Below are 17,240 nucleotides of genomic sequence, written 5' to 3'. Positions count from 1 at the left end.
GCGGTGCGGTCGCAAAACACAGACACTAAACTTATTACAGTGAACAGAGACGTCAATGAACGAACGGACAGATCATAACTTTGCGAAAATAAAAAAAGTAAACTTTTCACTCCAGGGAAGACTTGAACCAAGGACCTCTCGTTCCGCAGCTGCTTACGCTAACCACGGGACCACGGCGCTCCTTAGCTCACATTGGCCTTGATGTTGCCTATCTTGCACATGGACTACTCAGTTTGTATATTTTGCTTATTTTTTTCATAGTTCCACACAGCTTCTTCCTGTTTCCTGGATTGATCTGTGTTCAGTTTTTCAATATCTATCCACTGTGCCAACTTATAACTAAATCTGAGGGTGGTGCGATGGGCAGGTTCCCTTGTCAGTAGATGTATTCCGTCAACAAAGGAAAAATTTACAATACACTCGTCCGACCAATACTTGAATATTTCTCTCCAGCGTCTTACTGGAACCTGATAGAGATGTTAGAGAAAAGAGAGATCCAAAGAAGAGCAGCATGTTTCGTCAAAAATTCGTGTAATAAGCGCGATAGCGTCACGGAGATGCTCAGCCAAATGCGGTGCTAGAGTTTGGGATGCTAGAGTTTGGGACGGAGGCGTTCTGCACCATCGTATGGTCTACTATTAAAAATTTCGAGAGCGTGCGTTCGTAGAAGAATCAACATATGCATTGCTTCCACTTGCATATATCTCGCTAAGGAAAACCGTGAAGGTAAAACGTGAAAGATTGGAGGCCACGCGGGGGCTTACGAGCAATCGTTCTTCCCACGAACACTACATGATACAACTGGAAAAGTAACACTGGAACGCAAAGTAGCCTCCGCCGCACATTGTAAAGTGCCTTGCAGAGTATAGATACAGATGTAGATGTACCAACTACCCTTTTAACCATATCAGTTACATTACATTTTCCACAAAAATGCTTGTGTGATTTGCATATGTCATGCTTAGTGGCATATCATTGGTGTACGAGGGACGTTACAAGTAATGCAACAAGTTGTCTCTGGAAGCGGGTTGGTTTTATTCAGAATTCCAGTACACCATATCATTCCTCATTCTTTTGGCTACAAAAACCTGTTTTTCAAAATAATCCCCGTTCAATGAGATGGTCTTACGCCACCTTGCTGGGAAGTCCTGCATGCCCGCATGGTATCACATTACTGCTGGATGTTGCAGCCGACGTCTTGCACCATCAATAACCTCCCAATCGTCCACGTACTGCTCTTCGCGGAGTGCGTCCTTCATTGCTCCAAAGAGAAGGAAGTCGGAGGGAGCGAGATCCAGGCTGTAGGGTAGATGATGAAGAACAGTCCAATGAAGTTTTGTAAGATCCTCTAGGGTTCGCAAACTTGTGAGTGGCCTTGCGTTGTCATGGAGAAGGAGAAATTCGTTTTCGTTGATGTCTTTTCTTTAATTTCCTGTGGGTAGAGCAATACACTAGTTGGTTGGACCATGGTGGAAGATGCCAAACAGAATAACCTCTTCAGAGTCCTAGAAGACTCTCGCCTTGACTTTACCGGCTGAAGATGCGACTTTGAATTTTTTCTTCGGTAAGAGGTGGTGTGGCGTCACTTAATGGATTGACGTTTTGTTTCCGGGGCGAAGTGATAAACCCATGTTTCATCGCGTGTGAGCCGTGGTAAAAATTTTTGTTTTGAAGAGCGCGTCGCAGTGCATAGTGTGAAGCAGTCGCCATCCGTTTCTGGCGGTGGCGCCGCTGTGGCAATCGCAGCTTTGGTGACTCCCTCTGGTGGGAAAGGGGAAAGGTTACCTGTTCACGTGCATTTAAGGGGCGCTATGAGCTCGCCAGTTGGTCAGTCTGGAGTGGAGTGTGGGACAGTCGGAGTCAGTCTGGGAGTCGGTGCAGTGAGTTCACAGAGTCAGTCGGAAGGCAGACACTCGCATGTTAGTCAGTCGGCTCTAAGTCTCAGTCGCTGTTGGGTTCTGGAATGAGTCGGGCTCGTCGTTACTCCGCTGTTGGACGAGCTGGCAGTCAGCAGCAGGCAGGTCCGCACGTTGCAAGGACCGTGGTCGACGCAGACGGAAGGCCGTTGGTCGATCGGTTGGCTGGTCGCCGGATGGCGACATGTGGTCTGCTGAGCAAGACACCAGTATCAGTCGGGGAACAGTTCACAGTTGGCAGCCAGCAACAGTCGGGTCCGTGTGGTGTTAGTATTCGCTGGGACCGCTGTCGGCGAAAGTGGGCTGCCGTTGGTCGTTTGCTCGGCCGGTCGTCTTAGCCGACGACGTCTTGGATCCTCAGGACGAACACCATTTTTCGAGTCGGGATGTGGTTGGACCTTGCTAGTTCGTCGGAACTGAGCAGCGACGCAGTCTCCACAGCGCAAAGCCAGGCCGGCGCTTTTGGCGGCGGGCACGCGCTGTTGCATTTGGAGGCGCTATCTGCGAGAGCAACTTTTCGCTTTGCTCCGAAACGGGATCCTCAAGTTGAGTAATTAGTTACTTCTTTTTAAATCTCTACTGTTACGATTTGTTCGTTATTTGTGGATTGTTGTTTCGTCAGCCGTTCTCGCGTGTGATAACAAGTGGTGTGTGTTGTCGTCTAGAACCCGCAGCCTTCTTCTGTAGTGATTTGAAAGTTGTGACTTGTGTTTTCTGTATTCTTTTAAACTTGTCTTGAGTGTTGTTTGATGCCTTGATCTTGGTGAGGCCGAGTTAGAAGGTCTAGGTGTCTTGGTTTACTCGAGATCATCCGATATTCTCTGTTGTTTGTGCAGTTGGATCTGACGGTTGCAAATCGGTCAGATTGTCGGTCGGATTGCTAGTATGTTTGTCGTTCGGAGCTGCCTCTGTCATGTTTGTCGGATTTGTCGTGTAAAAGAATTTATTGCTTGGAGTGTAACGGCCTAATTCCTGAAATATGTTTTTATCTTGACTATCATCTTGAGAGGCGGTATATGTGTACTGTAGAGCATGTTAACTCGTTTGGCCAACCTTGTATAATTTTATATAAGATTGCATTTCATGGGCTTTTATTTAAATGGTCATTTTGGTATATAAAGTTGTCACCCTTTCACCTAAGACTTTTCTTAGAAGTTAAAATCAAGTTGCACCTTCGGAGGCAAGTTAATCTTTTAATTTTAGTGTTTTGTACCATTTCCATCCCTCCTACGGGGTGCATAGTTTGTGTGCTTATGTGAGTTGTTAAAACTTCTAGTTTAAAGTAATCTGGTGTGTTGCAGATTTGCATCAGTGTAGTCTTTCAGAGGTTGTTGTGAGCGGTCGTGACTACGGCCGTGTCAAAAGAGAGCGGCAAGGTTCTCAGCCTGAGAGCTCATACAGTCAAAAATTTGTTTCTTTTTGCCTCTGAATAAATTGTAATTGATATTTAGAGGGTGCTTTCTGCTTATAATTTTAAATCTGTTTCTTAAAAAAAAGTTTTTAGGAATAAATTTCCCATTTGTTGCAAGCACTTTGATTATGATTTCATCAGTTACTCTCTGGCAACTACTTCCACGCTCACATAGTGTGATTAAATGTGTTAATCTTCTTGATGAATCGCTAGCAAATAAAACTAAAATTTAAGAATTCTCTTTGAAAAGAAATCCATGGTTCAGCGTGTGGTGATGTTCAACGTAAAACAGTCACCATCAGTTTCGCAACGCGCAAGCACCCCCGCACAGACGGTCCTTCTGCTCGTTTGTCCGCACGTCTCAATACAGCACGACTGACAGCCGTGTGCGGGCGGTCAGCATGCGGGAGATGGGACAAGTTTGTGCGACATAGTCGCGATGATACCAGACGCCTTGTCCAACGACTCGCGGTGCTTTTGCTTACTGCCAGGTCTCCGTAGATATTCTGGAAGCACCTAAGAATATATGCGATGCTCTGGTTTACCGCCGAAAGAAACTCAATGAGAGCTCTCTATTTGGTACGCCCCTACGGTACAGACGCCATTTTCAAATTATTCAAGAAATTATAGGGGCTGAAGCAGGAGTATTCCACAATGCACTGCAACAAATTCCGGACTCAGAATTAGATTTTCACTCTGCAGCGGAGTGTGCGCTGATATGAAACTTCCTGGCAGATTAAAAGTGTGTGCCGGATCAAGACTCGAACTCGGGATCTTTGCCTTTCGTGGGCAAGTGCGGAGTGAAAATCCCATTCTGGAAACATCCCCCGGACTGTGGCTAAGCCAGGACTCCGCAATATCCTTTCCTTCAGGAGTGCTAGTTATGCAAGGTTCGCAGGAGAGCTTCTGTAAGGTTTGGAAGGTAGGAGACGAGGTACTGGCAGAAGTAAAACTGTGAGGACAGGGCGTGAGTCGTTCTTGGGTACCTCAGATGGTAGAGCACTTGCCCGCGAAAAGCAAAGTTCTCGGTCCGGAACACAGTTTAAATCTGCCAGGAAGTTTCAAATTCCATTTTTTTTTCAACCGAAACTGGCCGAGAAAAAAATGTGTTGCATTACTTGCTAGACGCAACTTGTTTATTAATAAAACTAACTGACTCATAGAAGAACAATATGCCACGCGACACTTTGTATTTCAGTCTGACACAAATCTTTTGAATCTTTGTTGACACTGGAAGGCACCTCTCTGCTTCCCACCTCCCAGATTTCAAGCGAACCAGTGCTGAACTCTTTCCCTAATCCCATAGTGAAATAACCTATTAAAGCGCAATATGGATGCCTCCTGCTTGTTCCAGGCTGCTCCAGTCCTGGTGTTACCGGCGTGGATAGCACAGCCGATGCTGGAACAGCGTTATGTGACGACTGGGAACATTACCGAGCTCTACCGGCGCCCCGTGCTGTACATGTTGACGCCTGGGGACGGGCAGGCCTCACCGAATTACGAAATAGTGTATGTCCTCCAAGCAGTCTCCATTCTGATCGCTGTCCAAACTAGCGTCATGATGGACATATACTTCTCTCACGTTTTGCTGCTGCTAGCCGCCGAACTGGATGTCCTGAATGCAAATATCGCTCGTATGCGATTGACAGCGGCAGCACGGATGGAAAGCCAGTCGATGGGAAACATGACCATTCTGGAATATTCTGGTACAGACAGAGAGCCTTCTAAAGGAATTCATTTCTACAAGAATAAAAAAATAGCAGAAGACGAGACACATAACAGTGTACCTCTCTACGAAAGCACAAGCGACGCATGTCGAGAACTCTACAAGAGCATAGTGAAGAATGTTCGCCATCATCAGAGGATCATGATGTAAGTGCGGTATACACTCTACTTCGAAAAGGTTGTAATGGTACGTCTGCCGTTTACGTACTTACACATATAGCGTGACGTGCAGCGCGCTAGATGGGAGATAGGAAGATCAGGGAGACCAGCATAGAATCAACAAGGCTGATTATCGACCGTTGCCAGTGCACTGGCCAGTCTGAGTGAGAGTTGTTGATAAAACATCTATAGATCGATATTTTTTCCCTATAATATTAATATATAGCGGCAATATGCTTTTCCACCGATCTATCGATATCAAAATGGCTATATCGAGCGCCGATATTTTGATTTTATATCATATTTTTTCACAGTTTTCGGTAAATATCTGAAGCTAGATGGCACAACACTTGCCAGCGAAAGGCAAAGCCCCGAGTTCGAGTCTCGGTCCGGCACACAGTTTTAATCTGCCAGGAAGTTTCATATCAGCGCACACTCCGCTGCAGAGTGAATATCTCATTCTGGAAACATCCCCCAGACTCTGGCTAAGCCATGTCTCCGCAATATCCATTCTTCCAGGAGTGCTAGTACTGCTAGGTTCGCAGGAGAGCTTCTGTAAAGTTTGGAAGGTAGGAGGCGAGGTGATGGCAGAACTGAAGCTGTGAGGGCAGGCCGTGAGTCGTACTTGGGTAGCTCAGATGTTAGAGCACTTTCCCGCGAAAGGCAAAGGCCCCGAGTTCGAGTCTCGGTCCAGCACTCAGTTTTAATCTGCCAGGAAGTTTCATATTAGCGCACAGTCCGCTGCATTGTGACAATCTCATTCTGGATATCTGAAGTTGTTCTTTAGAAATTGTTGTAGAACATAATTTTACTCTCGCTGTGTGGAGTAGTCTTCCTACTTTTTGAGCTTTCATCACAACAGGTCTTTCACTTTGACTGTGTGAAGCAAGTACATGTGGCACAAAAGAAGAAGAAGTCTGATTGCAATGCGGAGTGGCGGTGTGAATGGAATAACAACATTTACGAGGTGAACAAATATCAGACCACTGGCATTTAAAAACAATTTTTAACGCAGCTATCGGACTATTTCTTCACATCGGCATTCTTCAAAAACAGCTTCTGTAAATGATGGACATAAATCTAAATGACAAGACTGTTCTTTCCGGTGGGCGGGGACGTGTGAGTGAAAATGGTGAAGCAATTGGCGGTCGGCTCTACCAACAGAAACTGACACGTTTAGACCACCATACAGTTTTCACACTACAACTGCTAGGTCACTAGCTTTGGCAGAAATGAAAAAAAACAGGAAGATCGACATGAAGTCTTCCGGACAAATCCGATACGTGGCGAAACCGAACGCGGACCAATCGGACGCCATTTATTGTGCCACTTAGATGCAGTTTCCATTGTTAGCAAAATGGTTATCGCCAAGCGTGAACGTGCATCGTTTTCCTTTCAATTCTTGCGCTAAGGGGATAGTCAGGCTGCTAGCTTGCTGATGTACAGAATACCTAATAATAAATCAATACTTAAACATTCAGCTCTAAAATTGGCAGTATATTTGCAAATGTACAGCCGATATATTTATAGGCAGGTATGTCGATATTTGTTCCGTCGATAATCGATGTATCGATAACATTCTCGGTACTTCGAAGACCGGGAGTGACATATTTTTAAATATCGATATATCGGATTTCAGATATTTTTAAAAATATGAACATCCTAGTTTGTGTTTCCCACGCTAGTTTACGCAGGGCTCCACTTTCCGCCTCATGAAATTCGATACGTAAACAGTTACAATACGATCACACACGCACACACGCACAACAAAGTTCACACAATTCACAGACAGGGGGTGCACACGCCTCCCTCACCTAGGTAACTCACGTCTGTAGCGGTAGGAAGGACATCCGGCTGCAAAGTTAAATAAATTAAAAACTGCCAAATCTTCAGTATAGCGGCGCCCGTATCTACAACGGGGAAAACGCTAACGAAAGGAAGAAGAGCAAGATTTCTCATTCACGCCCGTATCCAGTAACCATGATTACAGTGTTAGGTCGCGACCGTTGACATACATAAAATTCTTCTCAGATTGTATAGCTCTCTTTCAGACTTTGATTGCGCATACATTAGAAAAAGTTCATACCATCCTATCAACAAATGTATACGCAGTCAACTCCTTATTAAAATTACTTTTCCATTCCTACTCATCCCTCTGTGAGTCTCATTTTTCTCTGTCTGTCGTAAAAGGTGGTATTTCTTCTTAATGAGTTTTCACTCTGCAGCGGAATTTGGGCTGATGTGAAACTTTGTCCCAGATTAAAACTGTGTGTCCTACCGAAACTCGAACCAGGAGCCTTTTTCTTTTCGCTGGCAGTGCTCCACTAACTGAGCTATCCTTACTCCTTTTACGACCCGCCCGTGTAACATCACTTCCTCCAATACCTTCCTTCTACTTACCAAAATTCACAGAAGTTCTTTTGCTTGCCTTGTGCAACTAGCACTCCTGGAAGAAAGGGAACTGCGGAGAAATGGCCACAGCGCAAGGGATTATTTCCAGAATAAACATTCACCCTGCAGTGGAGTGTTAGCTGATTTGAAACTTCTTGGCAGTTTAGACTTGTAGGTCCTACCGAGATTCGAAGACGGAAACGTTGCCTTTTGTCGGTAAATGTTTATGTTTTCCAGAATACAATGTTGATCGGAGGAGAATTCAGGTTTGCGAAGATTAGAGGCATCATCATCTTGAGGTTTGTCCCATATCAGACAGTGTTTCGCATCTCCATATCCAATGGTGCCTTTCTAATACGGCTGTTCGTGCTGTCTTCCTGTATATCGACCAAGGTCTGAAGTCTCCCCCCCCCCCCTTTCCTTTCCACAGCTGCTTTTAAGAGCGCCTCCCTTCTTTATATGTCCAGTCAAATGGATTTTTCCGCTCTCTCACCGAGCGGAATGGGACAGTGGTTATCGTACTGGACTTGCATTCGACAGGACAACATTTCAAATCCGCGTGCGACCATCCTGATTTAAGTATTCAGTTAACCTCCTAAATTGCTTCAAGCAAACACCGGGAAGCTTCCTTAGAAAGGTCGCTGCCGATTTTCTTCCCCATCCTTCTTAAATCCGATCTTCTGCTGCATCTTCAATTATATCACTGTCGACGGGACTTTAAACTCTTATCATTCTTCATTCCTTCTGCTCTCGTACTGTTCTCAGCACCTCCTCAATTCCCACCCGCACATCTCAAATGTCTCCTGCAGTGCTGTTTTTCCTCATTTCACACGTTTACACACCAAATATTTGTCCATATATCTGCAGAAAAACTCAAATTCCTCTTTGGCCATTTCGATCCCGGTTTTCATTTTTGCGCAGCGCTTTTAGCTGGCTTCTATATTAATTTGCACATGTTCTAATGTTTCTCTAATCATAATTAACCTTATCTTATATTCCCTCCTAATGGAATTATATTTGTTTTCCTTGCACTTATTTTCATTCCGTACCGCCTTCCTTAAGCTCCAATGATCTGCACCATCACATGCATTTAATTCGCTCCCATATTCTTAGATCAAGTTAATTGACTAATTGGTAATTCATTGAAACCCTGAGCTGCCGACAGGTGTTGTTGATATACCTCGATAGGGATAGCTGAAAATGTGTGCCCCGACCGGGCCCGAACCCGTAATCTCCTGCGTACATGGCAGACGCTCTAGCCATCTGAGCCACCGAGGACACAGATCAATAGTGCGACTGCAGGGAATAATCCCTTGCACACTTCCCGTGAGACCCACATTCCCAACTGTCCACAATTCTACATATGTAATGAACCTAATAGATATTTGCCCATCCACCCATTACTCGCGCACACTTCGGCGATTCCCGTAAGAGTTCGGGCAACCTGCTCGCATTCGCACAGACGAAGGTCAGTGGCTGGGTAGCCTTTAACTATACAGGGTGTTACAAAAAGGTACGGCCGAACTTTCAGGAAACATTCCTCACACACAAAGAAAGAAAATATGTTATGTGGACATGTGTCCGGAAACGCTTACTTTCCATGTTAGAGCTCATTTTATTACTTCTCTCCAAATCAGATTAATCATGGAATGGAAACACACAGCAACAGAACGTACCAGCGTGACTTCAAACTATTTGTTACAGGAAATGTTCAAAATGTCCTCCGTTAGTGAGGATACATGCATCCACCCTCCGTCGCATGGAATCCCTGATGCGCTGATGCAGCCCTGGAGAATGGCGTATTGTATCACAGCCGTCTACAATACGAGCACGAAGAGTCTCTACATTTGGTACCGGGGTTGCGTAGACAAGAGCTTTCAAATTCGCCCATAACTGAAAGTCAAGAGGGTTGAGGTCAGGAGAGCGTGGAGGCCATGGAAGTGGTCCGCCTCTACCAATACATCGGTCACCGAATTTGTTGTTGAGAAGCGTACGAACACTTCGACTGAAATGTGCAGGAGCTCCATCGTGCATGAACCACATGTTGTGTCGTACTTGTAAAGGCACATATTCTAGCAGCACAGGCAGAGTATCCCGTATGAAATCATGATGACGTGCTCCATTGAGCGTAGGTGGAACAATATGGGGCCCAATCAAGACATCATCAACAATGCCTGCCCAAACGTTCACAGAAAATCTGTGTTGATGACGTGATTGCACAATTCCGTGCGGATTCTCGTCAGCCCACACATGTTGATTGTGAAAATTTACAATTTGATCACGTTGGAATAAAGCCTCATCCGTAAAGAGAACGTTTGCACTGAAATAAGGATTGACACATGGTTGGATGAACCATTCGCAGAAGTGTACCCGTGGAGGCCAATCAGCTGCTGATAGTGCCTGCACACGCTGTACATGGTACGGAAACAACTGGTTCTCCCGTAGCACTCCTCATACAGTGACGTGGTCAACGTTACCTTGTACAGCAGCAAGTTCTCTGACGCTGACATTAGGGTTATCGTCAACTGCACGAAGCATTGCCTCGTCCATTGCAGGTGTCCTCGTCGTTCTAGGTCTTCCCCAGTCACGAGTAATAGGCTGGAATGTTCCGTGCTCCCTAAGACGCCGATCAATTGCTTCGAACGTCTTCCTGTCGGGACACCTTCGTTCTGGAAATCTGTCTGGATACAAACGTACCGCGCCACGGCTATTGCCCCGTGCTAATCCATACATCAAATGGGCATCTGCCAACTCCGCATTTGTAAACATTGCACTGACTGCAAAACCACGTTCGTGATGAACACTAACCTGTTCATGCTACGTACTGATGTGCTTGATGCTAGTACTGTAGAACAATGAGTCGCATGTCAACACAAGCACCGAAGTCGACATTACCTTCCTTCAATTGGGCCAACTGACGGTGAATCGAGGAAGTACAGCACATACTGACGAAACTAAAATGAGCTCTAACATGGAAATTAAGCGTTTCCGGACACATGTCCACATAACATCTTTTCTTTATTTGTGTGTGAGGAACGTTTCCTGAAAGTTTGGCCGTACCTTCTTGTAACAGCCTGTGTATATGGAGATAGTAATTGTTCTCGAAAGAACAGATACCTTTGATGACCGTGCAGCCGGTGCTCCCTGGTAAAAGTTGCCACGCACAGGTGTACATATTTGACATTTGACGGTCGAAATTATTCTGCGATTTTCTCAATAACGCTTGAGAAGTACGCGCTATTGCTTACACATTTTGTTGTCCTAATGGAGTACTAGGGGTGTACGAAGTTTTCAGTAAATGCGCGTTCCAAACGTCGTGGCCTCCTCTTGTCAGAACGCTTCCTTGGTGCTGCGACTTTTTATCCGACAGTGTAGTAGGAATTTCGTTTTTTTATCTAGAGTAACCACTGTGAAATTTCTTGTCTGTGAAACGGTGAGACAGAAATATTGATTAACTTCTTATTTTCTCTAAATATTTATAAGAACGTAGCATCTAAACTCATTCTGGAGCAATGTGAGCTCTCATGGAATGAAATATTACTGTTACAGATGCACCGACGAGCTGGAGGGAGCGATGAGTAAATCTATCACGATTGTGCTGGTGGTTAGCACTTTTGTCATTTGTTTGAATGCTTTCGGATTTGTGGAGGTAAGCAGGTTACACGGTAAGCAATAGTATTTGAAAATGGTAAGGCCTTTAACTACAGTAAAATTAGTAAAGGAGATGTCACAGGAGAGACAAAACGAAGAGTGTATACGGATTTGTTTACTTAGAATACAGAGGTTAAATTATTTGAATCATGTTGAGGACTGCTTTTTAAATACGACCATTCCACTTCAAACTATCTTTGTTTTACCTGAACCTTACAACGTAACTTAAAAATTCCGTTACACAATCCCTGAAGGAGTCACACTTAATTATTACTGGATAAAACATGCTAGTGAATGTGGGTACAGTGTGGCCTCAAACTTTTACGTGGCTCATTGACGTCTATGTGGGGTGACTCTGTGTCGTTCCCTTGAGCCTATATCCCAATATCTAGAAATATTTCCGTAGCAAAAAACTGGGCAGCTGCGAATGGGACTTCTGCACTGTGGATTTCTTAGAAACTGAATCCATTCGGGAATCGAAGATTTCGATGATTTTTGCCTGTTATCGACATTGATACTGGCAGGATATCGGTCCCCAGGGATTCCAAGACTCTCAACAATGTTTTAATATCAGGTTTGAAATCTGATAATAGATGATAAAAGAAATATTACTTTCGTGTGATATAATTACAAATTATCCATTTTCTGACTGTTTTCCTTTACTTGTGCTGTAAAACCTTCTTTCTAGCCAAATTTTATGATTCCACTTCAAAGGGAAGTGCTCTATAGATTTTAATGAGTGAGTGGGCCAGCATCAAAGTGTTTGACATATAGTGCCATATCTTTTGATTGTGAACTTAGAAGATTAACCTTTTTATATCACTAAAAGATTATCGACCCCAGTATGTGAACTAAATGTCAACTTGATATAGGCGTATCTACGCCTTCCTGAGGAGAAAGGGGGTTTATGAGAGGGAGGGACAGACAGACGGATGAATAATAAATGACAAAAAAAATTTCCTTTCATATAGTTGCAAAATTCACAATTTTCGAATTTTTTCCTTTTGTTGCAGTTTGAAACCTTGCTGATAAGCCAATTTCATGATTCGAAGTCGACGGGAAGTACCTTTTAGGTTCTGAGGAATGAGTTTACGAATGTTAAAATATGTGACATATGGCCGTTACCTTTTGGTAGCACTGACTTTAGGAGCTTAACATTTCTTACACTGCCAAGTGACGACAGACCCTAGTATGTGACATCAACTTCAACGTAATATGTCTATAGTTCTTGAGAAAAAAGGGGCTTAACAGACTAACATACAGACAGATTGACAACAAATGATAACATATTTTTCCATGCGATATAATTAGAATTTCACAATCTTCGGATTTTTTAAATTGTAAAGTAAAAAATTGGTTCTTGCCAGATTTTATGAGTTTTGCTCATCAGAAGAACTCTATAGGTTTCGATGAATGAATTTGCGAGTCTCAAAATATGCGACGTAAACTGCCGTATCTTTTGACTACAATGACGTAGATACTTCACTGTTTTACAACGTCAGGGGACTGTAGGCCTTAATATGTGAGATAAATTTCAACTTGTTACTTTACCCGTCCCTTAGAGAAATGGGACTTACAACAAACTACAAAAAATTTTTGTCTGATGATATAATTACAAATTTACAATTTTGGACTGTTCCTTTATTTGTACTGTGATACGTTGCTTCTTGTCAAATTTCATGTTTCTAGGTCACTGGGAAGTACCTTATAGGTTTTGATGAGTGAGTTTGTATCATTATATGTGGCGTAAACTGCGCATCTTATGACGGCATTGATTTAGAAGCCGAAATTTATTACACCACCTAGTGATAGCAGACCTTACAATCTCACATAAATTTGAACTTGATACATCTCGTTGCTCAGAAAAATAGGTCTTAACAAAAATACACAGACAGTCCTACAAAAATGAAAAAGAAAAATTTTTTTCGTCTGATGTAATTACAAATTACCAATTTTTGTATTTTTTTTTTCCTTTTCTCTTACTGTTAATACTTGCTTCATGCCAAATTTCATGATTCTTGGTCAACAGGAAGTGTCCTAAAGGGTTTGGTGTGAGTTTTTGAGTACAAAAATATGTGACATAAATGGTTGTTTCTTTCGACTGCATTGGCTTAGAAGCTTACACCGCGAATGAGCCGTACACCTTACTATTTGACATAAATTTGAACTTAACACGATAACCTGTTACTGAGAATAGGGGTCTTACCAGACGGAGAGACACTCATAGTTAAAAGAATGAAAAATTTTTTTTCGTGTGATATAATTATAAATTAACAATTTTTGGATTTTATCCTTTACTTTTACTGTGAAATCTTGCTTCTTGACAAATTTCATTCTAGGTCAACGGGAAGTATCCTATATATTTTGATGAGTGAGTTTGTAAGTATCAAAATTTATGATATAGAGGGTCGTATCTTTTGATTGCATTGACTTACAAGCTTATATTTTTTACACCACGAATGGATCGTAGAGCTTAGTAAGTGACATAAATTTCCACTTGAGACGTCTGGCCATTCCTGAGGAAAGAGGTTCTTAACAGTCGGACAGACAGACAGACAAAGAAATGGACAACATAATGGTAGTAAAAGGGTTTAGTTTTTCACACCTTGAGATACATGACTCTAAAAAGAGACGAAACAGGTTAACTAAAACAGTTACGAAATGTAATTTATGCAAAATGGGATCATGAAACCGTGCATCAATTCTCGAAACGAGCTGTCAATCTCAAAGTTCGTTTCCAGACACCCAATAAATTCGTCACGCCTCTGCCTGAACACAGTTAAATGACGATACAGCTCGTGTCAGTGTTTACGAGGCATTTCCATTTCTCTTGAGCCAATTGTTGAACAAAAAAAGAACCAAAATAGTTATATTGTTATCAATGAAAATAGCCAAAACAGCGCCGTTTTTATTCAGTTAACTTAATTTTGTAATTCTAGACTAAACTGTCATGTGACTCGACAGCGAAAGTTCGGAAATAAGGTCAGAAGCGTGCTGGTTATTCAGTAACCGGAAACACACACTCCAACCCACTCACATTCACAAGTGAGAGGCTGGACATGCCGAGGTACATTCTTCTTCAAAGAAAAACTTCTCGAGTCCAGGTGGAACTGAACCAACGGACACCAAAATGTGGTCTAGAAGATAGAACAGTTATTAAATTCAAATACAGTGACATGTAATTATCATATTTATTAATGCAAGAACTTATAACATGAAGTGGTTCATGAATCGTTATACCAAAATTACGCATGGTGTAATCTCATCCCTAGCTTCGATTATAAAACAGTCACTTTCATCTTCTTCAGTATTACGGTTTAAAGAAATTGAATGAACCGAGCTATTTAAACTTCCAAACTTTTCTTTAGTAGACATAGGACGGTTACAACACTTAGAGTTGGGAATTCACTAGCTATTTTTGATTTCATTCTATTTCTGACTTGTGTTTTTGCTGCATACATAACGTTGAACATTCTTTCCATTATAATATTAGATGTACTTAGTGACATTAGCAGTAATACAAATGCAGATAACTTTCTGAAAATTAAACAGCGTCCAGGATTTATAAGGTGCAATACTGTTGGCCAAAATGTGTACACACTTGTCAAAATGTCGCGTCCTAGTAACTCAACACAGTTAACTTGAACGATGGAGCTACATTGACACTAAGTAACATCCGTATCATTTGTTATGTAAATATGTACAAATGGCAAATCTTTGAAATTTTCTTTTGATGATTGTGAGAGGCATGTCTTAGGACTGACGTACTGGAGTGTCTCAAAATGATTCAAATTTGTATGCAACCCTGCTAGGTCGCTAAATGTACATCCTAACCTATTGCTTTGCTTTGTTCTGCAACTGACGCATCATGCTTTCTCCGAGCTTAAATGTGACAAGTCTGGACCTAGGCCAATATATTCATTATCTGCATACAGTAGATCGTTATCAAAAGAACCACTTATTTTTTGCAATCCATTCTGCACACGAACAGGTCTGAAAATCATTCTAGCTAAAAAGAATGATGAACAGTAGAACATAATCTTTTTTAATTTTTGCCGGCAGGACTGGCCGTGAGGTTCTAAGGGCTACAATCTGGAGCCGAGCGACCACGACGGTCGCACGTTCCAATCCTGCCTCGGGCATGGATGTGTGTGATATCCTTAGGTTAGTTCTAAGTTCTAGGCGACTGATGACCTCAGAAGTTAAGTCGTATAGTGCTCAGAGCCATTATTTTTATTTTTATTTATTTATTGTTTTGGGTCATCCGTCTTCTGTGTAGTTTGAGGCAGCCCGCCACTAATTCCTCTCCTGTGATAACGTCTTCATCTCGCAGTAGCACTTGCACCCTACGTCCATAATTATTTGTAGAATGTATTCCAGTCTCTGTATTTCCCTAGAGTTATTACTCTCTATACCTCGCCTTAGTACCATAGAGGATATTCCAAGACGTCTTAACATATATCCTAGCATCCTGTCCCATCTTCGTATCAGTGCCTTTAACATTTTGCTTTCCTCTGTAATTATTATCTTATGATTCACCTAATTTTCACCATTCTTCTGTAGCACCACATACCAAATGCTTCGACTGTCCTCTGTTCCAATTTCCCACCATCCATGTTTCACTACCATGCAATGCTGCCCTCCAAATGCACATTGTTATAAATTTATTCCTTTCCTCAAACTGAGGATCAATTCACTTCGAGTAAACTTCTCTTAGCCATAAATTCCCTCTTTGATTGTGCTAGTCTGTTTTTTATGTTCTCCTTGCTTCGTCCGACATGCGTTACTTTGCTTCGAAAGTAGCAAAATACTTTAACTTTCTCTGCTTCGTGATCACCAATTACAATGTTAATTTCTCGCTTTTCTCATTTCTGCTGCTTCCCATTACTATTACCTTTTTTCCAGTCTACTCTCAATCAGTGTTCTGTATTTCTCAGACTGTTAATTCCACTCAAAAGATTCTGTAATTCGTCTTCACTTTCAATGAGGATAGAAATGTTATCAGTTAATCTTATCACTGATATTTTTTCACCCTACATTTTAATCCTATTCTTGAAGTTTTCCCTTACTTTCATCATTGCTCCTTCGATGTATAAATTGAACACTAGGCATGAAAGGCTGCATCCCTGTCTTGCACCATTTCTAATACGAGCACTTAGTTCTTGGTACTCCAGTCTTGTTCCCCCTTGGTTCTAGTACATGTCAACGGGACGTTAAATCCAGTCTTCCTTTCTTTTCCTTCCTGTTCACGACCGCTACAGCGTGTATTGAAAGGAAACATGATTTACATCCTCTTCGTGGCGCTACTAGGAGCGACTCTTAGGCAATGGCGTGAAATTTGAATAGACAGCGTGTTTCAGATGTAGAAACACAACTACCAACTTTCGCTTCTGTCACACAACCATTGTTGGTATTGTGATTTTCTTCCGTCAGTGTATTAGTCAATAACTTCTGATACCTGGACCAAAATATCATGTGCCTCATTTAGGATATTTGATTTATTTTGTCTGTAACCAAAGGTAATTCATTGAAAAACTTGGTTTTTGTTAAATTAAATGAAACATATCTTAGTGAGTCGCGAACTGTTTGCAACTTTATTTCAAACTCGTTTTTCGATATTTTGCATTCGTTTGACAGATGTTCCAGGGAGCTGCATCACGAGGAGCGGTTGTGAAGAGGATAGTTGGTTTCCTAGTCTACGTGGCGCACAATGGCCTCTTCTGCTTCCTCGGACAGGCAGTCACTGACCAGGTATGTGGAAAGGTCAATTTCGGCACGTATAACGATCACAATATGGCTTATCATTTTAACGCTTCAGTTCTTCATCGTTGTAGTATGCAATGCATTACGTATAGCATTTGATAGCTATTGCCCTGTTTAACATACGTTTCTTGGAAAGGAAACACAAATGCACGATCGGATTTAGCTGAATTAATTTTGTTCTATGAATTGTTGTATAGAGACCGGTCGCCTACCACTACAAAACA

The 17,240-nt window shown here is 42.3% G+C and overlaps 1 long non-coding RNA gene across 1 annotated transcript; it reads left to right on the top strand.

Moving 5' to 3' along the window:
- Positions 1–5,119: 5,119 nt before the first annotated feature.
- On the top strand, positions 5,120–17,004 carry LOC126416658 (uncharacterized). The gene is made up of 3 exons (XR_007575488.1): positions 5,120–5,199; positions 11,152–11,251; positions 16,891–17,004. It is a non-coding gene; the product is annotated as an uncharacterized LOC126416658 (long non-coding RNA).
- The last annotated feature ends 236 nt before the right edge of the window (positions 17,005–17,240 follow it).

Source organism: Schistocerca serialis, chromosome 8, assembly GCF_023864345.2.
Source record: "Schistocerca serialis cubense isolate TAMUIC-IGC-003099 chromosome 8, iqSchSeri2.2, whole genome shotgun sequence".
NCBI classification, from domain to species: Eukaryota; Metazoa; Arthropoda; class Insecta; order Orthoptera; family Acrididae; genus Schistocerca; species Schistocerca serialis.
Note: the sequence above shows the minus strand (reverse complement) of the source record. Positions and strands in the feature narration are given on the sequence as shown.